Genomic DNA, 27,962 nt, shown 5'->3' on the forward strand with positions numbered 1-27,962 from the left:
TGTCATGGACATGGGGAATAAGCAGGTCCTTCCCCATGAGTTGATGTGCTACAGTGAAAGTTTTCCAAGTGTTAATCAACTTCACTTTCCTGGAATAAAACTTACCAAACATCACATATATTGCTGGACTCAATTTGCCAATCTTTTATAAAAGATTGGTGAGTAGGGGTGCCTGTGTGGTTCAGTGGGTTGAACATGTGCCTTTGGCTCAGGTCGTAATCCCAGGGTCCTGAGACTGAGTCCCACAACAGGCTCCTTGCTCAGCAGGGAGCCTGCTTCTCTCTCTCCCTCTGCCTGCTGCTCCTCTTGCTTGTGCTCTCTCTCTGTCAAATAAATAAAATCTTTAAAAAAAAGTTTTGTGCTTTGTGTTGTGAGGAAATTTGCCTTCTTTATTTTTGCAAAATCTTTCTGGGATTTTGTTGTTAGGGAACTATTCACTTCACCAGATGAGTAGGGGAACATCTCCCTCTTCTATATTTCCTAAAAGTATTTGCATAAAATTGGTGCACTTTCTTCTCTAAATCTTTGATAGGATTTACCAATGGCATAATATGGATCTGGAGTATCCTTTGTGAGAAAGATATTTATTTCAAATTAAATTTCTAATGGCTGCAGGACTATTCATATTTTCTATTTCTTCACGGGTCAATTTTGCTAAACTGTGGTTTTCTTTGAATTAGTCCCATTCTTCTACGTTGTAAAATTGATGGCTATATGAGATGTGTGACCTTTACATATTCTAGAAATACTTAAAGGCTATTATGTGTCATTTAGATTTTAAATGACTTTAGGATACATAGTTCTGTCCACTCATTTATAAATCTTACTAAGAGATTATAAATTACATTTGTGTTTTCAAATAACAGACTTTGGATTTTGTTGATTTTCTCTTTTGTTTCTCTGTTTTCTATTTCATTGATTTCTGTTCAATTATTCCTTTTCCTTTTACTTAAACTGTATTCAATTTACATTTCTTTCTCTAGCTTTTTAAACTGGGAACATAGGTCTGTGATTTCAAATTTTTCTTCTTTGTTACTGTCCAAATATTTTATAATGAAAAATCATTTTGCATTATTTCTGTAAGATGCTTTTAATGAAGTTACACAGAAATAAATACACACACACACATCTATAGATTATTCCAATTCATGCTGCAAATGATGCTAATTTCAGATACTAACATATGCAACTTGCAAGAAACATTCTTCTGATTTTAGGTCTTTAGGCTGAGAGCCTGTCTAAACTTTAAGTTGTACTGTTTGTAGTCTGTTTATCTGTCTGCATTTCAGTAATGTTCTTGAATTCTTAGTGTGCAGGATGCTTCATCTCAGGGGGTGTTGGCTGTTCATCAGCAAGCACTCAATTGGTATTCAGAACCGCTTGCATAAAGTAAAATGTATTCTGTGTAAAATATATTTAGCCAGAAAGTTTGAAATTGAGTTTATGTTTCTCCTGGAGTACCTTCACCTGGGGAGCTTCTAATCAAATCCTTACATAGTACTTGATCAAAATGCAGTTCTGTTTGTTATAGAGGTTCTGAAGGTTAAGCCACTACAGAGATTGATCTCTGAGTAGAAAGGATCTGAATTACTTGATAATAAGTTTAAGATATTTTTTTTAGCACTAACATTGTCCATTCATACAAACAATTGGCCCTTGAGGATCACAGGTTTGAACTACCCAGTTCCATTTATACAAAGACTTTTTCAGTAAATACAGTACAAGACTGTGAATGTATTTTCTCTTCCTTACAATTTTCTCAAAAACATTTTCTTCTCTCTAGCTGGATTTATTGTAGAATACCAGTGTATAATACATATAACATGCAAAATATGTGTTAATTGACTGTTTAGGTTATTAATAAGGCTTCTGGCCAACAGTAGGATATTGGTAGTTAAGTTTTGAAGGAGTCAAATTTATTCATAGATTTTCAATTGTGCAGAGAGGTTGGCACCCTTAACCCCTATGCTGTTCAAGGGTCTATGTATAAATCACTTGAGGAAATACAAAAACCCATATATCCCCATTATGGAACACTGAAGAGAATTTGTGCAATAGATTTGGAGCCATCTAGAAGTAGGTAAGGAATAACCATGCTTTTGTAGCACCTGTGAGTCTACTCAGTGTAAACTCAAGTTACCTCTGGGTCCTTTAGCATTTCTATTTTCTATATGAGGAAACATTCAAAATCCATTAAACTTCCCAGTTTTCCCAGTTTCTAAGTGAATAGTAATGTACCGTTTACAGTTTAGGCTTGAAGGTTTTATTTTCCCTCCCAATATCATATCAAAACTACATTTTTAGAGAAGAAGAAAATAAGAAGCTGTCCAGGTATGTGAGAAGGTTTGGCTTAATGGTCAAATGCGGTGATCAATTTACATGACTATCATTATACTCCTCAGTAGCACTTTGAAGACACAGTACAGCTGGACACCAAACTGTGCAGTTGTTTTTATTTGGAGGAGATATGGCTGGATGTGAATGGTCTGTGAAAGAAATAAACATGAACATGAAACACTGAAATAATATGTTGTTCTCTCTCCTTTACTGCAGTGGTTCCCAGTGAGTGATTATTAATTTCCATTCCATAGCTGATGTGTGACCCTATCTGCCTCTTCATAATGCACAAACATGTCTCTTCAGGGAGCTCAGAATTCACCCGGCACTGGTTGCTAATAAGCAGTCCTTCATTCAGGAGTTTGAGTGCCTTACACACAGGTCGGACCAAGTAAACAAATTGTTGTAATGGAATCAACCATGCCTGGAGTTTTGTTCATTTATGCTCTTCATCATTTGCCAACCTTCAAATTTTATAGCAATGAGTGTTTTAGAATCTTTCTATGAAGAGGAGTAAGGGTAGAGGTTTTCATGTCCACACAAAAGTCTTCCAGGATCAGCACCCACAAGAGTCTCCACTGTGCATTTTCATGGGGCAACGTGTTCACATATGGAAAGAGTCCTACTGGCCCACAAGTCCCACTGGCCCACAACTGAAAATCTAAACTTAACTACCAATAGCTTACTGTTGACCAGAAGCCTTATCAAGGGTTGTAGTGGAAACAGTGTAAGAGAAATGAAGTTATATATTCCATCGGACCAATCTGGTATGTTGTGGAAGTGAAGGGAGGACTTTCAGCACAAGGTCAGATTTCATTAAGACCATCAGACCTAGGAAAGCCTAGACACACCTTCCAGGTAACCACCTCCTCTGCCCTGCACCTGGAGAGACTCTGGCAGAGCCTTCACCGCCCACGGGAATTCCTTCAGCTTCCCAAGCCTGGAGTACCCTGGGAATGGCGAGGGTCATAATTAATGGTTTTTAATGATTTTTAATGGCCTTGCCTTTGATATTCATTTGCCCTTGTTCAGTTTCAACTCTGTATAAATGATTATACCCCACCTAAGCTGTTCTGAACACACGGGAAAGTCTCCTTTTGTGCAATGAAAAGAACCTTGTGCTTTGGGAAGGCTTGACTCTGATCAGCTGTCTGTTAGAATCCAGAAATGCATAACTTTTATTCTTAAGATCCATGGAAATCTAGCATTTCTGTGGATATTAAGTACATGCATCTAGTCTTAGTATCAAATAGAAATCACTCCTAATTGGAAACTTCTAAGGTTATTCACCCATTTTAAAGGCAAGTTAAAGGGCGCCTGGGTGGCTCAGTGGGTTAAGCCACTGCCTTTGGCTCAGGTCATGATCTCAGGGTCCTGGGATCAAGTCCCGCATCGGGCTCTCTGCTCAGCAAGGAGCCTGCTTCCTCCTCTCTCTCTCTGCCTGCCTCTCTGTCTACTTGTGATCTCTCTCTCTCAAATAAATAAATAAAATCTTTAAAAAAAATAAAAAAAAATAAAGGCAAGTTAAAGTAACACAGCCGTGAAAAAATGATTAATGTTAAAGGATCCATTAGTCGTAGAATATATTTCACATCAACATTCATCACAATCAGTTACTTGGAATTTCCTAAGCTATTGTTAATGTTTCCAGTTTTAGAACGTTTAGGGCACAGAGTTGGTATGTATTAATTGCATTGCATGGAAAATGCTGAAATCTCCAACCCTGGCTCTGTGACGTGGATTCTACAGAACAACAAACCCTCTATGTGACCATTTCTTTATCTTGTGTAATTTTAAATGAACCTATAATTTTAAATGTTCCAATGGGACTCAGCAAATGATTCAATCCTATCACTTTCACTTTCCCACTGATGTTGACTTAGCTCATGACAGTATCCCTCATGTTACACGTTTATTCCTTTAAAGACTCAGTATCGTTTCATATCTCCCGTGTGCTGCACCAGAGATTGGCAAACTTTACGTTAAGAACCAGATAGTAATTGTTTTAGTCTTCCAACCCACACCGCTCCCGTGGCTACTGCTCAACTCCACCATTGTGGCGTGAAAGCATACACTGTGTGGACATACACATGTGCTCTGATGAACGCCACCCATGGGCCAATGTTTGGTGACCCCAGTGCTAGAGAAATGAGATGCTTGCCTGCCCTGAAAAGGCTTACAGTGTGTGGGGGAAGGCATGGTGTGACTAAGTCCCTGAGACATCCCCAGGGCTGGGAGGGATCAGACCCACAGGAGAGCACCTAAGCACAAGGTATAAACCATCCTGAAGAGGGGAGCCCCAAGCTGAGTCTTAATTTTAAGTATTTTAATTGAAACATAATTATATGTTATCATAGTTCCAATTTTAATTAATCCGCCTGTGAAAATGACACAGACTGGGATATTCACTGACAAAAAATAGGCTGGAAATGGTAGACCCTCGAGCTTAGCTGTGAAAGGTGCATTTTCCAGGCTTGCATTTTTTTCCATTTACTCAACAAATAGTGGCTGAGGCACAACTAAGTGTCAGGTGTGTTTCTAGAAGTCGGGAAGACAGCAATGAGCCTGGCAGAGTGGGTCCTCACCTTCCTGATGCTGACATGCTAGTGGGAGATAGACAATAAACAGACAAGTGAATGCAACTGGGTAAGGGGTGTGTGGGAGTTAGGGTGGGTAGGTGGAGCAGCTGGAAGGGAAGGGGGAAGGAGAGAGAGAGGAGGAGGAGGAGGAGGAAGGAAAGCCAGGCTGGTGGCAAGTGAGGTCATGGGGGCTCAGGATGGACCATGTGGGCTCTTGTCCACCACAGATGGGACTACAAAGTGGGGATGAATGAGACGGGAACCAGTCGAGGTGTTGGGACAGGGAGTGACATGCTGATTGACCTGTTATGAGTGGAGAATAGGGTCTACACATTCCCAACAGCGAGGCTCTCATGGGGTCCAGGAGGCAGCAGTGGTGATCCACGAGAGTCCACAGCAGGCATCTCACTGCCTGTCCCCGGAGCCAACATGTTGACCCATGATAAGGGCTCACCTCTTGGAGTGCATGAGACTCATCTGCTGACAAGAACACCAACTTCCCCTCCCATTGTTGCCAACTCCTGGACGACAAACCAGTCCCAAGTTGGAGAGCTTGAAGCAACAGATATTTATTACTGTACAGCTTCTGGGGATAGCTACATGGTTCTGGCCCAGGTTTCTCACAAGTTGGAGTCTGTCTATCCACTGGGGCTGCCTCATCTGAAGTCTTGACCAAGACTGGGAGATCTGCTCCCAAGGTGGCTCCTCACGTGGCCATGGGGCAGGGAGGCTCCTCTACAGTGTTGCCTGGGGGTCCTCCAGACGTGGGCACTGGCTTTCCACAGAATGAGGGATCCAAGAGAACAAGGCAGAGCCGGTGGCCCTTCATGCTATCACTACCGCACCTTCTGTGGGCCACACCTTCATGCCAAGGTCGGGGGCTGCTGAATAAGGACGTGGACCCAGGATTGATGAGTCATCCTGAAGGTTAGTTGCCCGCCCCATCCTGGTGGGTTGTATCTGAGTTAGGGCATTTTCAGCAAGGCCCCAGTGTATCTTGATTCAGAGAGCTTGGAAATCTCACTTTGAGAAACACTGAGGAAGGAAAGGTGTCTCATGAAGGGACAGGAACTGAAGGGCACCAGGGAATGAGACTAGTTTTAGAAGGAAAGCACCCTTCCACAGCACTGACCGCACCAGCCACTGCCATCTCCCCAGCAACCGACTTGGAGGCTGCACCACGTGACACACGATGTCAGCCCCAGCCAGGTCAAGGTCCAGGGACCCTGGGCTCCACCAACCAAAAATCAACTGTGGCTGTGACTTCTCAGAATGAAGACCTTAAGCTGACTGAATCACGCACATACATGGGTTCCTTTGGTAGCCAACTGCAGCTGTAGAGAGCTTCAGGAGGGTGAAGGTAACTGTCTAATTCTCCTAACCTCATAATGTGATTATAATGAAAGCAAATATTAGACCCAATTAGGCTACACCTATGAAACCCATTAAGTAGATCTTTATGACCAAGCAGGTATACAAGTCCCTACAACCTGTTTGGTAGGCTTGATGGAGTCTCAGCCACTTCTCTTGAAGTGGGACGGGTCTGTGTTTGGAGCTGTAGCAGTTTCAGAGAAGGTTCAGGGCTATTTGTAATTATGCCAAGACACTCTGTGCCAGCCAGGGCTGTCCCGAGTGGAAGAGAAAACATGATCACTGGGAGGATGAGTTTTACAGATCAGCTTGGCTAGACTGAGTGCCCTGTTGTGCAGTTACATGCCAGACCAGATGTTGGGTGAGTTTTAAGATGTGATTAACATCCATTTATTTATTTATTCATTTTTATTTATTATTTCTTTCTTTATTTATTTTTAAGATGTTATTCACTTTCTTTCTTTCTTTCCTTCTTTTTAAGACGTGATTAACTTTCAAATCAGTAGAGTTGGAGTAAAAGAGAGAACCTTCTAGAAAGTGGGTGGGCCTCACTCAATCAGTGGAAGGACTTAAGAGCAGGGACTGAGTTTTCCCAAAGGAGAAGCAGTTCTTCCCAAGAAGGCAACGCAGGCAGCCTGCCTGAGCTCCCAGGCTTTAGGATTCAGGCTCAAGGCAGCAGAGCCTCCTGAGCCTACAGCCTGCCAGCCTGCCCAGCACACCCCCCACTCATCGGCCCCCACAACTGTGGGAGCCGACTGTTTCAAATCCATCTCTCTCTCCCTCTCAATGACACAGAAACGAGATAGATGATCCACGGACAGACAGGTGGACAGAGAGATCCTATTGGTTCTGTCTCTCTGGGGAATCCTAAGCCCTTCACCCTATCAAACAAAAACCCAATTCAAGGCTGGAGAGAGGAAGGTTAGGAGTCAGGCCTCACATCAGTCAAGCTGTGAGTTTAGGGAGCTAGAGGGGCATTAAGGAGAGCACATGATTCCATGAACACTGGGTGTTCTAGGCAACTGATAAATTCTTGAACTCGACATCTGAAACTAATGGTGTGCTGTATGTTGGTTAATTGAATTTAAATTAAAAAAAAAGTCCTCCCCAAATAAAAGTTTGATGGGCTGTTAAAAAAAAACAACAAAAAAACAAAAACAAACAAACAAACACAAGAGTCTTCAAGATTCCTAAGCCCTGTGTGTACAGGATGGGGAACATCTCTGAAATATTTTAGCTAATCTGCCTCTTGACACAGTTAATTTCATCGATGAGAGCTCATTTCTAACTTTGTCAAACTAGCAGTCCACTATTTCCACGGATTAAAGCTCCCCTCTGACTTGCAAGGCGCTGGTCAGCAGAACCCGGCATGACCGAATGTGGATGGTGGCTTCTGGGGAACCGTCAGCAGGCGTGCGTGTGGCTCTGACCCTTCCCGGACGTCCCTCCTTCCCTGAGCACGTTGTCTATCCACAGCCCACACAGGGGCCCCCCCCCTGCCCCCCCCCCCCCCCCCGCGGCCCTGGGCTTTTTACAAAGACGTCAGAGAAGCATTCTTATATCGGGATTGGGTAAATACAAGTCCCCACCCATGCAGAGTTCCGAAAGCTTAAGAGCATGTTGTTTTCCCGGGATGAAACACTTTTTCAGGGGAGCGAAGTGGCGGGAGCCGTTTCCCTGGCTGCGCATCTCTCCCGGGTGCAGCTCTGAGATCACCCCTCCTTCAGCAGATCATACCTGTCCCTGTCTTCCTTTCCCCAAAGCCCTGACAGCCCGGCAGTGGGTGTTATCAATTAAATCGTGTCCCCCCCAAGTTCTAATCCCCAGCACCTGTGCATGCAAACTTCCTTGGAAATAGGGTCTACGCCATTGCATATAACACGAAGTCATTAGGGTGGGTGGGCCCTAATGCAATGACTGGTGTCCTCCTCAAAAGGGGACATTTAGACGCAGAGATGGCCAGGCACAGAGGGAAGGCCACATGCACACAGCAGAAGAAGGGGGCATCTGCACGCCAAGGGGTGCCCGAGCGGCCGGAACAAGGAGACCGGCCTGGAGCGGGTCCTTCCCTGCCGCCTTCAGCGGAGCTGCAGCCCCGTGACACGTCGCGCCGCGTTAGGACTTGCGGCCTCTGGAACCCTGAGCGGATCAAGGGGCTGCTTTAAACTGCTTTCTGTGGCAGCCCTCCCAGCGGGGAAGGGCGAGCTGGGCCGCAGGGAGGGCGACACGGGGAGGGGGGGCCACTTCACGTCCCGCCATCCCCACCTGCACACCCGGACCGTCACCAGTGAATCTCACCAACCGAGAGCCAGGCTCGTGGGGAGACGGGTCCTTCCTCACCGTGACCTCCAGCGCCGCCGCCGTCCCACATGCGGACCCGTGAAAGGACGTGTGTGCAACTTTGCCGGAAGGACAGAAACCGCGGCGGCCCTGGACCTTTCCTGGAGCAGGAGCCTCTGCGCGGGTGGCCGGGAGCAAGCGGCCGTCAGTCTCCGCTCGGGGAGGGTGGGGTGGCGGGAGAGCACAGGGCGGGAGTCTGCTGCTTTTCCTTCTAAAGTGTAGCCCTGAAGACAGACAAAGTTATTGAAACTTTAGAAATTACAGACTCACTGATGCATGTTAAGCTCCAGGTCACTACGCAAGGTGGTAACAGCCGGTCCCGAAAAGAACAAATTATGTCTGTTTCTATCGATGCAAAATATCTGGGAGAGGCCGATCCAAAGGCTGTGCCGACCGGTGGCTTCCAGACAGGAGTGGGGGGAAACACGGAGAAGTTGCATGAGGGGCGCGGGCTTTCCTCAGGGTGACGGACTGTTTTATAACCAGACAGAGGTGCTGTTTGCCCACTGGAACATGTACTAAAGATCATTGAATTGTTCACTTTAAAATGGTTAATTTTGTGTTTTGTGAGTTTTATTTCAATCAATTATTTGTAAAACACCAACGGGCCTCTGAATGTGGATGGAGGTGAGGACTGGGTTCAGCCAGACAGAGAGCCCAAGACAGGGAAGCGCCCCAACACCAAAAATCCACACGCACTTACTCCTCTGCAGGCTCAATTAAACGGGGAAGCCTGACGGTCCTGAAGCCAGTATGATCGACACTGAAGGAGGATGAGGCAAACCAGCAGCTAACGATGATTGATCAAGTCAAAAGGTTTTATCCACACAGCGAAGGCATCAGCTGCTAATCTAGAAAAGTTTAATTTTCCCAAGTATTTTCTTCAAATATAGAATGTACATATACAGAGAAAAATCTCCCGTTTCTGTTTTGTGGATCCCTGCTTATAGAAAATATAACTATTTTTTTCCCCTTGTCTTTGGCGATGTTTCTAGGAAGAGGTCGCTGCGGCCGAGGTCGAAGAGGTCGCTGCCTGTGTTCTCCTCAAGGATGTGGATGGATTCCTGTCCCACACTGAGGTCTTTCATCCATTCTGAGTCTAGTTTGGTGTGTGGTGTAAGGAAATGGTCCGGTTTCATTCTTCTGCATGCGGCTGTCGAACTTTCCCAACTCCGTCTTTTTTCCACTGGACATTCTTTCCTGCTTTGCTGATCTGTGGGTCTGTTTTGTGCCAAAACCACATGTCTTGACGATCAGAGCTTGGTCATAGAGCTTGACGTCCGGAATTGTGATGCCTCCAGCTTTGGTTTTCTTTTCAACATTCCTCTGGCGATTCAGGGTCATTTTGGTTCCATACCAATTTCAGGATTGCTTGTTCATGTTCTATGAAAAATGCTAGTGGTATTTTGATAGGGGTTGCATTAAATAAAGCCCTGAGAACAGTGTCTAGTCCCTCATGTATGGCTCAATAAATATCCTTCAGTACTACTAAATGTTATCAAAGACTGGAAGCATATATGATTAGCTTATAAAATGCACAATGACAACACTAGCATCATATGGGTTCAGGATTTATTTTATTTCTATTGTTTTTAAATGTTATAAAATGTCTTTACTTTTTTGGGGGGATTCAGCACTCTTAAATCTCAAAAATGAAATATGAAATTTCAAACGTTGACTTTGGTGTGAAACCGATTTCCACCTGGTTGCTATGGTCTTTATGACTTTATGGGATTTCTGAGGTGGAAGTGATCTTTGAAATTATCTGGGGGTTCTGGCCTAATCTTATTTTGTCCGGGAGAAAACCAAAGAACAGAGAGAGGCCTTGGTTGCCCGGCAAGCCAGGGACAGAGACTAACGGCCGGGGACAGCCTTCCATGCGCACTTCTCAGGGCCTCCCTGTCCCCACCATGTTCACTCCTGTCCCGTCTCCTTCTCTGAGGTTCTGCACATCCTGCCCCTCAGTCTACCCTGCCTGGGCAGTAATCATGCATGACCATTTCTGATTGAATTCTTATTGCGTAACTGTTGCTTCTCCATCAGGAGTGGAAGAAGTCATCCAGAGAAGGGATCATGGTACCTACCTGTTCTATCTGACCTTGGCCTTCTAGCGCAGGTCTCTGGAGAAGGGAGAAGGCAGCAAACTGAGGAGCTGTAGAGTGTCTGGTCCTAACTCGTGCCATCTAATGAGACACAGAGGAGCCGGTCAGACAGCAGAGCACTCTCGTCTCCTAGGAGAACTTCCCTCGTGCTTGGAGTCTGCTCTGCAAGAGAGGGAGCAAGAACATCTACTTGCGACTTCTCCACACGCTGCAGGTTACCCGGATACAACATCTTTGAGCAGGTTGAGAGGTGGAAACCCTCATTCAGTGTGGACGGTTGGGTGGGCTGTCTGGGCCGTGGAGGCTGGAGGGGAGGGAGAGATGGGCATCGCCTTGCTGAGGCGATCTCACCCAGGGGATGATGTGAGATGGCAGCTCTGGGGATCCAACAGCCCACTTCCCTCTAGTGAGCCCCCAAGAGGCCCCATCCAGTCCCCTGTGTTCACTGTTCTCCACCTGCCTCGTGGCCTCAGCCTTTACCTTGGGCCAAATAAACCTGCCTTTCTGATCACAGAAACCAAATCTCCTTCAACCCAGTAAAAGCATCTACCTGCCTCCTTTTCTTCATGGTCGGGCTTCTGAAAAGACTCCTCCCCGACTCTCCTTCTCACTGCATCCCCCCCCACCACCACCAGGGTTACCTCCCTCTCCTCCGACACTCAGACGCTCCGCCAGCCGAGGGCCCTGGAGGAGGGTGTGCTCCTGCCCTGCCAAGCCGTTCCCAGACCCCTTCTGTGGTTGTGCCATGGCCAACCACCTGCTCCCTCCTGAAATGGTCTGCAAAACAGAGCTATTTGAAGCTGTCCTCCTGCTTTCCTTTCTGGAATCTTCTTCACAGTCCCTCCCTTCTCCTCACTGTCCACTGTGGCTGACACGGAGCGCCGCTGTTGGAAAGGCCGGTGCAGCCTGGCCGGCCCTCACGTGAAGCCAGGTGTGGGCTTCCTGAGCCTCCACATCCTGCGGGACACAGACAGGTGTGGAAGCAGCCACGTCCTGCTCTAACCTCGCATCTCGTTTGGTCGAGTCCCTTACAAGGGAGATAAATGGGGGAAGTTGGAGCCCACAGCAATTCTCATGTCCAAATAATTGTTTTACAATCTTAAAAGGTTTGTCAAGATTTAAGATTATAATAACAGTAGAGTAATCCTTTACTTTACTATTAGCGGGTAATTATTTAGAGACATTTAAATCATTTTTTTTGGTAAAATATAACTGACTCCATTGGGTGGGGCACAAATAAAGGATCTGGACGTGGAAATCTTCTATTTATGATTATATGAACTTCATTAATACTATACAAAACCCTTTTATATAAAGGCTCAAAAAATATTATATAATAACGCAAAACTTAAATATTAACAAAAATGAAATATCCACTATATAAGTAGAAATATTATTGTTATTGGAAAATCAGTATTTCCTATAGAAATACTTTGTATAATGTTTCTTTCTCAATGCATTGGGCTTTTTAAGATGACTGGCATTTTGCAAACATTATGCTGTATCGTTCCTCCAGCAACCCTGTGAGGTAGAAATTAGTCATCTCCCATGTACAGATGAATCAACTAGAAAGATCTTCAAAAATTTTTCCAAGATTACAAAGTTGCTAGAACATCGTACAAACAGTACTCTGTAGTTTTCAGAACGACTTTGCATATCATCGGTACATGGCGAAGGGCATGTCTTAAGGAGCATCATTCATCGTGTTTAATTTATAAAGTAGAGCATAATAAATGTCGGGCCAAAACCTCAGAGAACGGAGAAAATCCTGCAGGTGGCCTACTGCCGAGTCGTTCAGTTTCCTGCTGCTGCGTAACAAGTGGCCCCACGCTTAACCGCTTACAACAACACGGATGGCCCGGCATGACGTCAGGGTCAGGACACGGGGCAGGGCTCAGCTGGGCTCTGCTTCTGCCTCACAGCATGTTGACTGGGGTGCCCTTGTGGTGTTCACCTGACAGACCGGCCGGCCTGAGAGAGCCCCACAAACCTCGAATCTCAGTGGGCCACGGCTGCAAGGCCGGGCCTGGTGGAGACCATCCACTGGGACTCTACACGTAGTCTCTCTGGGAGAACAGTCTCGGGCTCCTCTTGGTGGTGTGAGCCTCCCTCAGAAACTGCCCCAAGACACAGAAGGTGGGAGCTGCGGGGTCAAGTACGTTCTGCCACATTCTATTGGTCAAAGCGAGCACTAAGACAGCCTGTAACGCAGGGGAGGGGAAGTAGATGCCCCTTTCAGTGGGCGTTGGGAGAGGAACCAGTGGCCATCTTGAACCTGCCACGGTGAATATCAGAGCTCTTTTGCAATGTGTCCAAGCGGGTCTGAGCCTTTGGAGTTTGCCTCCACAGGGAAAACATGGCTCGCAAACACCGACTCTGTAACACACACGCTCATCTTCTGCCCCATCACACTCTGTTTCACATAAAAAGTCTTTGTGCATCTGGTTTCCTCTCTAAAAACAAAGTGCCTTGCATTGCATAATTAGGTAATTATACTCGCTCCCTTGACGTAGGTTGTTTGGAAAGCCTTCTGCTTTGGAAGAAGTTCACCTCCTTGGAACCCATGCTAAATTTCTCCCTCAGTGAATTTAAGACCACCCACTCTTTGTGGACACGAAGCTACACCTCTTTGTTTAGTGTATTAAACAAAACAAAACAGACAGTGTCTGCACAGCCAGCCTGAAGTGATGCACGCAAGCCCACGTGGAATTCGAGCGTGGAGCGTGGCCAAGGCGCCCTCTTCCCCGCCGCCATCTGCCTGTCTGTAGTTGATGCGATTGCTGGAAGGGGTAGGTTTGGGCTTGCACATGCCAAGGGCGCGGGGGAGGCTGGACTCAGACCGGTACGCAGGAGAAGCTCCATTCCTCACCTAAACCCTGATCACACTGCTTTAGAAATCGGTTTTGTGGGGCACCTGGGTGGCTCAGTGGGTTAAAGCCTCTGCCTTCGGCTCGGGTCATGATCTCGGGGTCCTGGGATCCAGCCCCACATCGGGCTCTCTACTCAGTGGGAAGCCTGCTTCCCCCTCTCTGTCTCTCTCTGCCTGCCTCTCTGCCCACTCGTGATCTCTGTCAAAAAAAAAAAAAAAAAAAGAAAGAAAGAAATCGGTTTTGTTCGTCTGTTTGGGGCTCTCCTGAAAGATGAAGTCTGTGCTCTTTTTTCGCGATCCATTCGCCTGCGCTACTGTCACGGGTACGTATCCAGCTCCCTGCGTCACCACGCCATAATGAACAGCACGAGAATGTTTATCTACCGATTCCTCCAACACAAAGGTTTCTCAAGAGTCTGCCCCCGCGACTGACTTGTAGAAATTCGCCAGCGGCACGGCGTGTGCGCGCTCTCCGGATTCCGCTTCACCCGTCCCTTGTTTGTCTTCCAAACCGATCACACTGCCCAGATCACCAAGCCCCCAGGAGCCCAAGGTATAAACTGTGGAGTCCCCCCCAAACAGCCTGGCAGCGCCCCCCCCCCCCCCGCCAGAGCAACATCGTTATCTGAAGAGCCCACCCAGCATGCCTTTGAAGGACGGCCTCCAACTCTAACTTAGGGTGATTTAGAAGCGTGCCACATGGCCTTTTTGAGGTGAGAGCCATCGTGGTATTAGGCCGGGATCAGTTATCGCAAACCTAGACACGATGTAAGTCTTCCTAAATATGGAAACTCTGACTTGTAGCCATAGGACTGGGTTATGGGACGTAATGTCGGTGACGCCTCTCAAGCACCACATTTCAGGATTCAGGACAGTCTCGCCCGGAGGCAGAGAGTTGTTCTCTCAATTTCCCTTCCAGTATTAGTCTTAAATGTGGAAAATGCAGTTTCCCTCTGTTTCCAGTACACCGATGTTTCTAACAAACTATTTCAAGATAGCCCTGAAAAATTCTGGGAATTAGACTTTTTTTTTCCTGAGGCCGAGAATGTTCATTTTATTTTGTGATTCTGTAAGGTGCTTTTAGTTCTCTGTTTTTTTTTTTTTTTTTTTTTTTAATGCTTTCTTCATTGGGATAGAGCAAAAAACATGGTTAATTAAAAAAATTGAGGGGCATGTGGTGGCTCAGGTGGTTAAGCGTCTGCCTTCAGCTCAGGTTATGATCTCAGGGTCCTGGGATGGAGCCTCACGTGGGGCTCCCTGCTCAGTGGGCAGTCTGATTCTCCCTCACTCTCTGTACCCCCCATCTTGTGCATGCTCTTTCTCTCTCTCTCAAAAAAATAAAATATTATTAAAAACCCACAATTTTTTTTAAATTTATTTATTTGACAGACAGCGATCACAAGTAGGCAGAGAGGCAGGCAGGGAAAGAGGAGGAAGCAGGCTCCCCGCTGAGCATAGAGCCTGACGCGGGGCTCGATCCCAGGACCCTAAGATCATGACCTGAGCCGAAGGCAGAGGCTTAACCCACTGAGCCACCCAGCCGCCCCTAAAAACCCACAATTTTAAATGAATGTGTCCACAGGTGACCCAGGCTCCCTATGCATCCTCATCCCTTCTCCATGCCAGGTGCAAAGACAAAGGCTGGAGTTCAGAGCGCCCCGGCAGTGGCTGCAGACACATCGCATAGCCGATGAAAGGAAGGTAGAAACCCACAAGGACACTGGGCCCCCCTGTGCTCTCTGCTTCCCGCCTGGAAGTTGGTACAGTAACCACGCTGTGACCAGGAGGCACCAACTTGAGGATGAGGCCAGCAGTAACTGTCATGAGGCATGTGACCAGCCAGCCCCAAGACGTGAAGCCCAGACACCAGTGCGGGTGGGGGCTCAGCAGTGGCGTACTGCCCAGCGTCCTACAGCCCACCATCTGGGAGAGCACCGGACTCCTGGTGTCTGCCCATTCCTGCAGTGTAAATGCTCCCAGCCTATCTCTAGCTGCTGAGGGTTCACTAGACGCCTGGAAAGGCAACTGTCAGCTCTTGGCACCTGGAAGGAGCCAGCCTTGCCCACCACAGTTCCCCATACTGTCTACGTGTGTGAAGTCATCAACTGAGCCAATGCTCTTGACAGCAGAGTGAGATGCTCTGACCAACACAGCATCACAGCCGATGTGAAGTTCAGCCTCCAGTGTAGGCTGCTGTTTGAGAACCTGGCATCCCCCTGAGGACTGGCCATGGCTCCCAGCCTGTTCTGGTCTTCTCCCACCCTGAGGGTCTGTCCACACACGAGGGGCTATGCCAGCTTGCACTCCAAGCTTGAGACACACCCACCCCAACAGTCATCCCTTGACCGGCTCTGGAGAGATGAGGTCCGGGAGAGGCTCAGGCCACAGAAGGGGCTTCTAAATTTCTGGGAGGGAACTCATGGTCCCCCGTCACCACAGTCTCTCACACAAGGGGAGGTACACAGTGGAAGAGGGCAGGAGTGGGGTGTCCCAACACCAGGGCTCCTCTTGCCTGACACAAGGTCAGCTCTGAAGCCTGAAGTCCTAGGAGCATCCCAGAGCCATTACCTAGACCTGCTGTGGGAAACACAGAAAACCTCAATTGTTAAGCTACTTTTAGACAAGTCAGTTATTTATGGCCAACACATCTCCAACTGATCCACCAAAGAAGAGGAGAGAACAGGCAGCAGAAGCAACCAGGAGAGAAAAACAAAACCACCATCGCCGTGAACCGAAGCCCAGCGTTTGCAGATTGCAAGGACGTTCCAACTACCAACCGGGGAGTGACGACCAGCCACACGGCTCAGGAAAGAGAGGGGGCCTTACGGCAAAGCACCAAAGGTCTGTAAGAAGCCGGGTGGGGTGGAGGAAGGGCTAGTAATTCTTTTTTTTTTTTTTTAATTTTATTTTTTATAAACATATATTTTTATCCCCAGGGGTACAGGTCTGCGAATCGTCAGGTCTACACACTTCACAGCACTCACCCTAGCACATACCCTCCCCAATATCCATAACCCCACCCCCCTCTCCCAACCCCCTCCCCCCATCAACCCTCAGTTTGTTTTGTGAGATTAAGAGTCACTTATGGTTTGTCTCCCTCCCAATCCCATCTTGTTTCATTTACTCTTCTCCTACCCCCTCAACCCCCCATGTTGCATCTCCTCTCCCTCATATCAGGGAGATCATATGATAGTTGTCTTTCTCCGATTGACTTATTTCGCTAAGCATGATACCCTCTAGTTCCATCCACGTCGTCGCAAATGGCAAGATTTCATTTCTTTTGATGGCTGCATAGTATTCCATTGTGTATACATACCACATCTTCTTTATCCATTCGTCTGTAGATGGACATCTAGGTTCTTTCCATAGTTTGGCTATTGTAGACATTGCTGCTATAAACATTCGGGTGCACGTGCCCCTTCGGATCACTACGTTTGTATCTTGAGGGTAAATACCCAGCAGTGCAATTTCAGGGTCATAGGGTAGTTCTATTTTCAACATTTTGAGGAACCTCCATGCTGTTTTCCAGAGTGGTTGCACCAGCTTGCATTCCCACCAACAGTGTAGGAGGCTCCCCTTTCTCTGCATCCTCGCCAGCATCTGTCATTTCCTGACTTGTTAATTTTAGCCATTCTGACTGGTGTGAGGTGATATCTCACTGTGGTTTTGATTTGTATTTCCCTGATGCCGAGTGATGTGGAGCACTTTTTCATGTGTCTGTTGGCCATCTGGATGTCTTCTTTGCAGAAATGTCTATATCAGCTCGGCTATCATTGAAAATAGAAGGAGAGATTAAAAGCTTCCAGGACAAACAAAAACTGAAAGAATTTGCAAATACCAAACCAGCTCTACAGGAAATATTGAAAGGGGTCCTCTAAGCAAAGAGAGACCCTAAAAGTAGTAGATCGGAAAGAAACAGAGACAATATACAATAACAGTCACCTTACAGGCAATACAATGGCACTAAATTCATATCTCTCAATACTTACCCTGAATGTTAATGGGCTAAATGCCCCAATCAAAAGACACAGGGTATCCGAATGGATAAAAAAACAAAACCCGGGGCGCCTGGGTGGCTCAGTGGTTAAGCTGCTGCCTTCGGCTCAGGTCATGATCTCAGGGTCCTGGGATCGAGCCCCGCATCGGGCTCTCTGCTCTGCGGGGAGCCTGCTTCCTCCTCTCTCTGCCTGCCTCTCTGCCTGCTTGTGATCTCTCTCTCTCTGTCAAATAAATAAATAAAATCTTAAAACAAAACAAAACAAAACAAAACAAAAACAAAACCCATCTATATGTTGCCTACAAGAAACTCATCTTAAACCCGAAGACACCTCCAGGTTTAAAGTGAGGGGGTGGAAAAGAATTTGCCATGCTAATGGGCATCAGAAGAAAGCAGGAGTGGCAGTCCTTATATCAGATCAATTAGATTTTAAGCCAAAGACTATAATAAGAGATGAGGAAGGACACTATATCATACTCAAAGGAACTGTCCAACAAGAAGATCTAACAATTTTAAATATCTATGCCCCTAACGTGGGAAGGGCTAGTAATTCTTATATGATATACAAAATAGAAAACAACCCAGTCAGACTTGAAAAATTATACCATTTGTATACAAAGTGTTAAAAATGTAACAATTCTCCAAAGTCAATATGTTCTAAAGTATAATTCGCAGGAACTGAGGGAATAATGAAAACAAGCCAGATGTGCCTTCCTGCTTCAAAGTCTACACTGCACGCTCTCCATTCCTGACACTGACATGGGAAAATGGGATCATCTCCTTTATAAGCAGAAAGTGATGGCATAAACATCGTGACTATAAAGGCCCCTCTCTTCGCAACTTGGCTGTGATGGGTGTTCTGTGGCGTCCATGGGGTTGCTGGTGGTTGAGTGAAACTGGGGTGAGTTGGACCAAAAGCAGTTTTCATCTGCATCACTTACGATGTGTCCCCAAGTTCTAATACCGCAGAGGATAGAGGAGGTGCTTAAGAAATAACGATGGTAAAAAAATAAATAAATAAAAAATAACGATGGTATAGATGAGTTTGTTCAAGGGAACCACTGTGGATGGCCACCATCTCCTCTCCACAGCGCCAGGAAAAGCTGAGTGCTGGCCAGAGAGGGACAGCTCAGTGCAGGCTCCAGGTGTGGGTCCCGGCTCCCCGGGGGCACTGTCACCTCTTAGAACAAGGGGTCACCTCTCTACCAATCAATGTCAATGCCAGAAATCTTTGGAATCTAACTTCTGTGAATGAAGGATTTATCCCTCTCACTTGTGTGGGCATCAAGGGATGCCTGTCCAATTCAAGATCTTCTACAACTCTGAGTAGTTAACTAAAAATCCTGGATTCTTCTAGGTCATCTTAAGCACAATGTCCAGAAAAATTCATGTACCCTTCCAGCGTCATGTGCGAAAACACCAAAACACATGAGAAAAAATCTCACTGAGCTCTGGAACCACAGAAGACAAACCCATGCTTCTGGGTAACCTGGGACTTTGTCGTCTGTCCAGGGCGTCTGTTTGGTTCAACGGTGAGTTGCAGTTAAACCGGTACAGCTGATATTTAGGGAAATTTCATTCCCTCCTGAAGCAAATTACACTCTCCGTATTTCTTAGACCACTTGATTTTCTGTGAAATCTCTTGAAAGTGAATCTCTAAGAGACAATTATTCAGCAAGCATTGTGTGTGTGTGTGTGTTTTTTTTTTAAGATTTTTATTTATTTGACAGCCAGAGAGGGACCACAAGCAGGGGGAGTCGGGGAGGGAGAAGCAGGCTCCCCACTGAGCAGGGTGCCCAACGCAGGGCTCGATCTCAGGACCCCAGGATCATGACCTGAGGCGAAGGCAGAAGCTTCATGACTGAGCCACCCAGGCGCCCCTATTCAGCAAACATTTTAAGCTTTTATAGATGGATTCTTTCATTCCTTGAGAATTTGCAAGTTTCAGTTCTTTTCTGAATTTTAGCTAACCGCGTTAACACAACTTCAGGAACCTAACCAAGCTATCTGGGTGTCATTCACTCCGGCTGTTGGGTTTTTAAAAATGTATGGAGGCAAGTGGAAAATATTTACAAACCACTGTGAGCTGCCCAGGAAATCCAGCTGGGGCAAGGGAGGTGGGTGGGGAAGTAGGTAGGGTCCCTGGTCGAGCTCCAGGAAGCCGCCAGGAATCATACCCCGCTTGGGCCGCGTGTCAGGTCCAGGCTTCAGAAGACGCTGAGAAGCGCAGGCCGGGGCCCGACTGCGGCCACTCAGGCCAGTCTGGGTGTTTGTGGGCGGCCCGGGGTCAGAATGCGCCTGGGTCTCTCCAGCTCTGCATCGAAATATTGTTTTGAGGATGCCCACATTTTATTTTACTGCCCTGGTAAAACAGCATTGGAGATCAAAACGTTTATAAACAAGTTTACACACTTGGAGGCACTGAAGGGTGTCATCAGGATGCACCATCGACTTGTGAACAAGTGTAGATTTACACGAGTTTTTCGGTCTACATTAAAAGAAAAGGAAGCTGGGGCGCCTGGGTGGCTCAGTGGGTTAAGCCGCTGCCTTCGGCTCAGTCAGGTCATGATCTCAGGGTCCTGGGATCCAGCCCCACATCGGGCTCTCTGCTCAGCAGGAAGCCTGCTTCCCCCTCTCTCTCTGCCTGCCTCTCCGTCTACTTGTGATCTCTCTCTGTCAAATAAATAAATAAAATCTTAAAAAAAAAAAAAGAAAAGGAAGCTGATGGTTTAGGATCATCTGAAGTGACGAGTCTTGCTGTATATTCTCCGACTAAACTACTACAGAGAATAAGCTGGGGTTTTGTGAATCAGTTCGTTAACCAGTGGTGTGGAGCGTGTAATTATTACATGACACCTCGTGATCCTAACCCAGAGTCATGAAGCCTGGACGGGCAGAATCTGAGAAACCTGCCCAAATCACAGTGACAGCACAGTTTCCAGTAACACAGGCTGAGCCATGCTCACGGGGACCTCACAGCCCCGCTGTGTAGGCTGAGCCATGCCCTCAGAGACCCACTTTCTCTCCTTAGATCTAACAAGCGCAAACGCTAACGACAGCGTCTGTTTCGGGGTCTGTGTTTGCGCTCACTGAGCCCCAGCCGAGGGTGCCATTCTCGACTGACTTCACCTCTGATCTTTCCAATCAGCCTCGCGTCTGTGGGATTGTCTCTCTTTCTGCATAAAGAACCAGATCCCTGAGGCATCTCAGGGCTCCTGCCGAGCCACAGGCAGCCCATGAAGGAGCACAAACAGTGTTTTGCCCCATATCTTTCTGCCTTTGGGGAACACCCAGGATTTCTGCACAGCCAAGTGCGGCAGTCGAGGATTTACTGACAACCTACGTGGAACCCAGTCTGTGCCAGTGCCCACTCTCAGCACTTGACAGACCTGGCCCCGGTGAACCCCATGAAAAACATCATTATCCCCTTTACACAGTGGGGAAACTGAGGCAGGGAGCGGTTGGTGCCTTATTCAAGGTCCTGCAGCCTCTTAGGAGTGGACCTTAGGCAGCCTGGCTCCAGAGTCACATCCTTGACCCCTGCGGCCAGCGGCTCATCGGCAGGGCTCCGAGACGTTGCTGAGACAAGCCAGCGACTTCTCTGGCCTATGGGCGGAAGCCCAGGGTTAGGCTGCAGGAGACCCGCTGAGTGAGTGAGTGTCTTCTGCACCGAGTCCGCCGTTTCGTTACCTTGGGGAGAAAACACGTCTGTGAGAACCAGGCACAGTTTGGTAATCTCCCTGCATTCTGCCTGTCAATGCCATTAACCAGTTTGGTCAATTTTCACCATGTTTCCTACGCGCTTCTAAGCAGTCAGAAGCACAAAGGCGTCCTGTTCGGAGGAGCTGCCGTGGCACCGCCACACCCGCGTGTCAGCACTTTGACGCCCGCCCGGGGCTGGAGTGGCAGCGGCTCGGAGCCCGGACGGCGGCTGGGTGATGCTGCAGCGTTTGGGGAAGGCGAAGCCAGGGCCGCTACGGGACCGCCCCGCGGGGGCACGAGACCCACCACGTAGAGACACAGAGCGCAAACGTTTTTATTTCTGCCTGGGTGCATGAGTTCATGTATCCCACACTTTTGCCACAAAACGATTTGAGGTAGTTAATGACATGCTCACTTTTTGTACGTTGACATGGTGTACTGCATTTCTCCTTTAGGGACAGAACTCACCGAAGTGTTAATTTTTATGGATAGGACTCCAGAGAACAACAAGAAAAACATTTCTAACATATGAACGTCCTATGTACTGTTTGAGATAAAACTTGAAAGACAGAAATTTATAGGACTGAAGGCAGTTATGGAATTCTAAAGCAATTGTTTTCCTTTTGGAATGCTGGGAGGAATCTTCCTTTCTTCAGAGTCTAAAGGGAAGAAAAGGTATTGAAGGCAGCCAGGGACGAGGGGGACTCTGTGAGAGACACTGACCACGGCGGCTTTCCTCGGACTTTCTGTGTTTCTATGTCCTCTTCCCCAAATTCTGCCTGTTTGTAGATGACCCTGCTTTGCAGCTGGGGGAACAAATTGCTCACATGTATTTGGCCCCGTTCTTTCCGCTGTTGTAACCTTCCTTCTACTATAAAAGCAATGACTACAAGCCAAAAACAATTTTCTTTGAGGAAACTATTGGTATAAAACTTCCAATTTCTACTGAGTTGGGATGTACCAAAAATGTCAGCACAACGTATGGACCAATTTTTTTAACACAGCTATGTATTTTCCCATATGTATTTTTTATGGCCAAAAAAACACAAATTACATTCACCTGAAAGTATGACAGAATCAAGTCCACTTTTAAAAGTTTTAGAGAAACATTTATCATCTTCTTAGCAAAATCACAAAACAACGTATTCTATAGCATGGGAAATGTCCATTTGTCAACGAAGATCTATCAACAACATGAACTAATGGCTTTCCTGTGGTTATACCTGGGTCCCTAATGAAATGAGGTTTTTGTTTTGTTTTGTTTAGAAATGAGTTTTTATAAGCAGCAGGGTACTTGCTAAACTTGCCCTGAAAATAATCCCGATTGCGGTCAAAAGGCTAGTCACCCTCTCATCCTTCCCCTTCAAAGGTCTTCCTGAGCGAGTAGCAGGTGCTAGTGCGTCCTGAGCTCTAGGTTCTTCCCTCTAATTAGCAGCACCTGAAGTTCTCTTTCAAGGACTTTCCTTGGAAAGTATTATGGGACTACCAGTCACTGAAGCAGTTTGCACACATGACAAAGGCTAGGAATGCCCAGAAGTGTCCACTCCTTCCCTCCACGGCAGCCTTCAGACAGTGGCTGCCTGAGGAATCGGAGAGAAGCCGGACGTCTGTGCCTGAGCTGGAGAAATCTGGAAGCGCACATCCACTCCCGGGTCCCTCAGGGGATCAGGATGAGCCTGGGGCAGTCCGAATGCGCTCGGTTCGTGCACAGCTTCTGCGTTGTTCTCGCACACCTGGGGGTCATTTCTTCATCTTCGTTCTGTGCGGGTTCTTAAAGCGTGCTGGGGAGAATGACCTAATGACCAGGCTGGATGGCAGATGATAGAGATTCAAAACAGGGGCACCGGGGTGGCTCCGTTCTTAAGCGTCTGCCTTCGGCTCAGGTCACGGTCCCACGGTCCCGGGATGGAGCCCCGCGTCGGGCTCCCTGCTCAGCGGGAAGCCTGCTTCTCCCTCTCTCACTCCCCTGCTTGTGTTCGCTCTCTCCCTGTGTCTCTGTCAAATAAATAAATAAATAAATATATTTTTTAAAAAGAGACTCAAAACAAGTATTTCTTACCATGATTAAAAGTGGTAACTGTGTTTTCCACCGATTTGATACATTCTTAATAATATAAGTCATAAAGTAAATTGAAAAACATTTAATATTTTCAAACTTCTTGAACAATTTAAGTGCAATATTCAAAGCTTTGTCAAGAGAATCACGTACGGTCAGATTCGGGAAATGCATCATCGGGGCTGCAGTGTCTGGGAGACAACGAAGAAGGGATGTGGTGGGCTAGGAGCCTCGGAGGTGTGCTCGGCCACCTCCTTACTTGTAAACGGTTTCATAGTTATGAGGCTCAGAGGCTTATGCAGTTCGCAGAGGAGAAGACAATTGGCTCAGCCGATTCGCGCGCGCCTCCCCTACCACTGCCGAGGCAAGAGTGACAAAAGGCGCTGGCTACCGTGACCTAAGTTTTCAAAATTAAAAAAAAGAAAGAAAGAATCCGCCCAACTAGGCATGGGAGGCCGCTGATCGTAACCGCCTGCTTAGGCAAGTGCCGTTTCTTCCCTCGGGCTGCAAATCCTAACCAGAGGCCGCCGATCCACCTCGAAGAACTAAAGTAACCGGAAGTAGCCCGCGCGTCTTCAGTGCCATTCCAGTGCCCGAAGCAACCGGGGACTCTTGGGAAAATAAAGGGCACATGGAAAGACGTGGCTGCCCCCATTCAGCACTGGCCAATTCAAGGGAAAGGGGTCAACTTTCCTGTGTGTTCTTCATTGCACAAAATAACTAGTTCTAAAAGGTGTTGTCAAGACCCAGAGGCTGGGTTTCCCACCCTGCTCAGGGCACAGGCGACAGCCGAGGCTTGAACCATAACCTCCCACGTGCCATCGGAAGTGGACTGGAACCAGGCAAGAGTGAGCTGTGAGTCGCTTCCTGAGTGAAGGACAGCCGTGGTCCCTCCCCATCTTCTCTGCTCGACTTTCTCAGACTTCTCTATAAAGGGACAGTAGTCAGCAGGTTCCCCGAGTGCTCCCACGCGTCCGTCCGTAGGGATCTGCATTTTGTGTGGGGAGACAGCATGACAGTCATGAGTTCGTGGAAACACCGTTAGTAATCACTAAGCTAGAAAGTCCGGTCAGACGCCACTACCGTCTTCCTGCATCACTTGAGCCATCATCAAACGTCCCCTACTTTGTGCCATAACAAAGCAGCCTCTGGCAGACAGATGTGCGCAGTCCAGAGTGAAGACTGAGCGAGCTCCCACGATTTCAGCGCGCACGCACGCTCCCCTGCTCTCACCGGGGCCGCCTCTACTCCCTCACTGCCCTGCCTCCCCAGTAGATGCCAGATCTATGTCTGCGGCCTTGCCTACCGTCCCCAAGCCCTAGACATGCCCACCTGCCCGCTGGACCTCGCTCCCTAGCACCTGACGCTCAACGTGTCCAAAACCAGACCCTAGTGTTCCCTCCACGCATGCCCCGCCCTGCGCTCCCTTGCTCAGCTGACAGCACTGGCACCCACTCAGAGAGCACACCAGACGCCGGGAGTCCCCCGAGACTCTTGCCTAGGGGCTGGGCACACACGAGTCCCATATGCATGTCCCCTACAAGTGAGCACAAATACGGCCTCTTACCAAAGACGTGCCAGGTGACCGAGGGTCTGGCTCCAGGTGACTAGTTAACACCAGATTTCTCCAGAACTTGGTTTTTCCAGCTTGAAGAGGTCTGGGTAGTTTTCAGAGGATTTCTGTTGTTTCCCAGTCAAGTCTACACACTCAGCCCCTCCTTCTACGGACAGCCCTCGGTCCGTAAGGGGCCTTTGCTCACCTGTGACCCACCACCACCAGTACGAGCTGGCAACAAGTTAACACGCGACTGCACAGTGACCGATTTTTGGGTCCCTGTTATGTGCAACAGACACCATCAGGTATTGGGGCAATTAGAGGACGAGCAAATAAATAAACACATGAGGAGTAAGACCTTGGGAAGGTCTCTGCCCCCAGGAAGCCTCCCCACCATGAGGAAACATCAGAAGAGCCTTCACATCAGATAACGTGAGGGCGGGCTTCTGCTTTCCTTCCAGCCCCGGGTTCTGAAGGTCCGGTGGGAGACCCAGCCACTTGGGGTTGGGAACTGCCGTGCCGTGAGCAACACTGGAGATCGGGAGCCCGTGTCGGGTGTTATCGCTGCTGTCCGTGGGACTGAAGGTGCCGCCTGCAGGAGCGGGGGCGTGGGCAGGGGCAACGGATGAAGTCGCTAAATATTTAAGCAGCTGAATCAGGGAGCTCATTAAGAGGTAAGGGGGAGGGAAAATCAGCGCGGCTCCCAGGGTTCTAATTTGTGCAGCTGCGTCAGCATCCGTGATGCTGAGAACACCAGGAAAATAAAAGATCTGAGGGAAGGTGATGGCTTCAGTACGCCATGGTGAGTTTGGAGTAACGCAAGGCAGTTAGAGACACTCCCCAGCGGGCAGTGACAGACCTTTACGTTGAGCTCAAGGAAGAGCCAGAGATGTGGGGTGGGGACAGAGACAGAGATGGAGACCTCCGTGTGCAGACGTGAGTAAAGCCTCCAGGGAAGGTGAGCTTTCCAGAGTGGCGTGGGGGGCCGGCAGGGTAGGACATTGCCCAGAGTAACGCCAGGTCTGGCCACTGGGTCAGAGGTGCGCTGTTCCTGCCCCAGGCTAGCCCTTCCTCATGCCCCATGGAACCTTGCCCTCCTGTCTTCCACGGCTCCCGCCCAAGGAACTGTCCCTTCTTTTCCTCCCTTGTTTCCTTTCTGGTGTCTTAGAACATGGTCATGTCCTTCTTAAAGGCAAAGCAACAAGGACCATCAAACCACCCCACCAGACGCCATCTGCCCGCACCTTTCCTAACACTTACAGATTCACGGACAGATCTCAAGTCTCCTACACTTCTGTCTCCAAACCCAAACCTCGCCACCTCCAGCCACTCCACTCTGCTTGGGGCTCCATGACTCCGCAGACGGCTGCTCCAGGTCTCCAGGGACTTCCACGCGGAGAGGGACTCACGGGCTTTCCTCGCCTCCCCGGATCCCTCTGTCCCACTCAGTGCTCAGCATGGGGCACACACACCTTTCTTCTTGGGACTCTCTCTTCTCTCGGCTTCGATGACGCAGACACTTTCCAGGATCTCCTCCTGCTTTGTCTGCCCATCCGATCTGTATTAACCGGAGACTAGAGACTGCTCACAGCCTGATGGCAGCTCCCATCTCTTCCCATGCTAGAGGCCACTAAATCTCACCTAGGGGCAAGACTTGATTTTCACAGATACGCAGGTAACCTGCCCACTTGAATCTGTGTCGCATCCCAGCCCTCGGAGAACAGTCAGCTCATCATACCTTCCCAGAGAGCCCAGAGAGACCTCATGCTCCGCAACCTGACGCCGCAGCCCCTCCCCGGACCGGAGCCCTACAGAGCAGTCAGCCTCGGCGGAGATGCTAAGGCCTAACGTGGTGCCAGCCAGAAAGCAGGCTATGCTGTACCTTCCTCGCCCCACAGTTTCCGCCTTGCTCGCTTCACCAAGACTAGCTGAGTTTCCTCCACGTCCCTCTGTACCCATCTCTCGCACCATCAGCCTTGTCCAGCCCCTAAAGTCCCCTGGTCTGCAGGCCACTTTGCCCATCCATGCTGCTGCTCAAACTTCCTCCTCCACAAGGCTGTGAGAGGCCTTGTACACATGCATATCGACCCTGCCCACATGCCCCCACCTGGCTATCCTGGTATGGCTTCCCAAAGTTCCAGAGAGGAAGGAAAACCCCTAATCGAGGTCAGAAGGTTGTTAAGTGCTCTGTCCCTAACTGAATCTCCAAATGCTTCCTCTTGCTGGCCATGTCCCCCCCCTCTTGCCACAGGACCTTTGCACATGTTACTTCTTCTGGCTGGTAGCTCTTCCCTCCCTCTGGACAAGGAGATCCTTTTAATGTTAGTTCCCGCCCACTTTGCCAGAAAAGCCCTCCCTGGCCTCCCTGGCCTGCTCAGCTCCCTCTGTTCCAGGAGCCGGAGCCTGTGCCTCTTCTTGGCCACATGAGTCATAACAGTAAGTTTACCTGGGTTTGTGTGATGATGTGGTAAGTGCCTGTGTCTCCTCCCAACTATAAATCCATGAGGACAGTGACCACACATGTCCCAGCACAGCACTGAACCCTGCCCCAGTGCCCATGACAGTGCCCAGCACATAGGGAGGGTGACCACATGAACAGGTGGAAAGAATTCTGAGACTTCCCCACCAGAGCGGAGTGACAGCAGGAGACCCCGCAGAGATGGGGAAGCCAGAGCCGGGTCTCTTCTGTAGCTCGAAAGATTCTGGGGCCCATTGTTGCCATTTTCTCATAAGCAAATGACTAGCTAATAGTTTTACCTCAATGCTATCTGTAAGATAAAAGTAATAACTGTATCTCTTTCATCACGATGGTCTGACCACCAGTGCAACAAGTGGGGAGACTCAGAGGAACAGCTTGGGAGAGCATTCCACTCAGGGATTTTCATCACAGACTTGGATGAAAGCACGGAGATGCTTTAATTAAGCGTGGGGTTTGTTTAGAACGAAACAGAACAGCTGACAGAGTAGCTTAAGGACAGATTAAGAGTTTAAACGATTTAAATATATAGTGGCAACAACAAGTAGTACTCCAGAGTAACATGCAGCTTGATAGGG

The sequence above is a fragment of the Lutra lutra genome, chromosome 5 (genome assembly GCF_902655055.1).
Source record: "Lutra lutra chromosome 5, mLutLut1.2, whole genome shotgun sequence".
NCBI classification, from domain to species: Eukaryota; Metazoa; Chordata; class Mammalia; order Carnivora; family Mustelidae; genus Lutra; species Lutra lutra.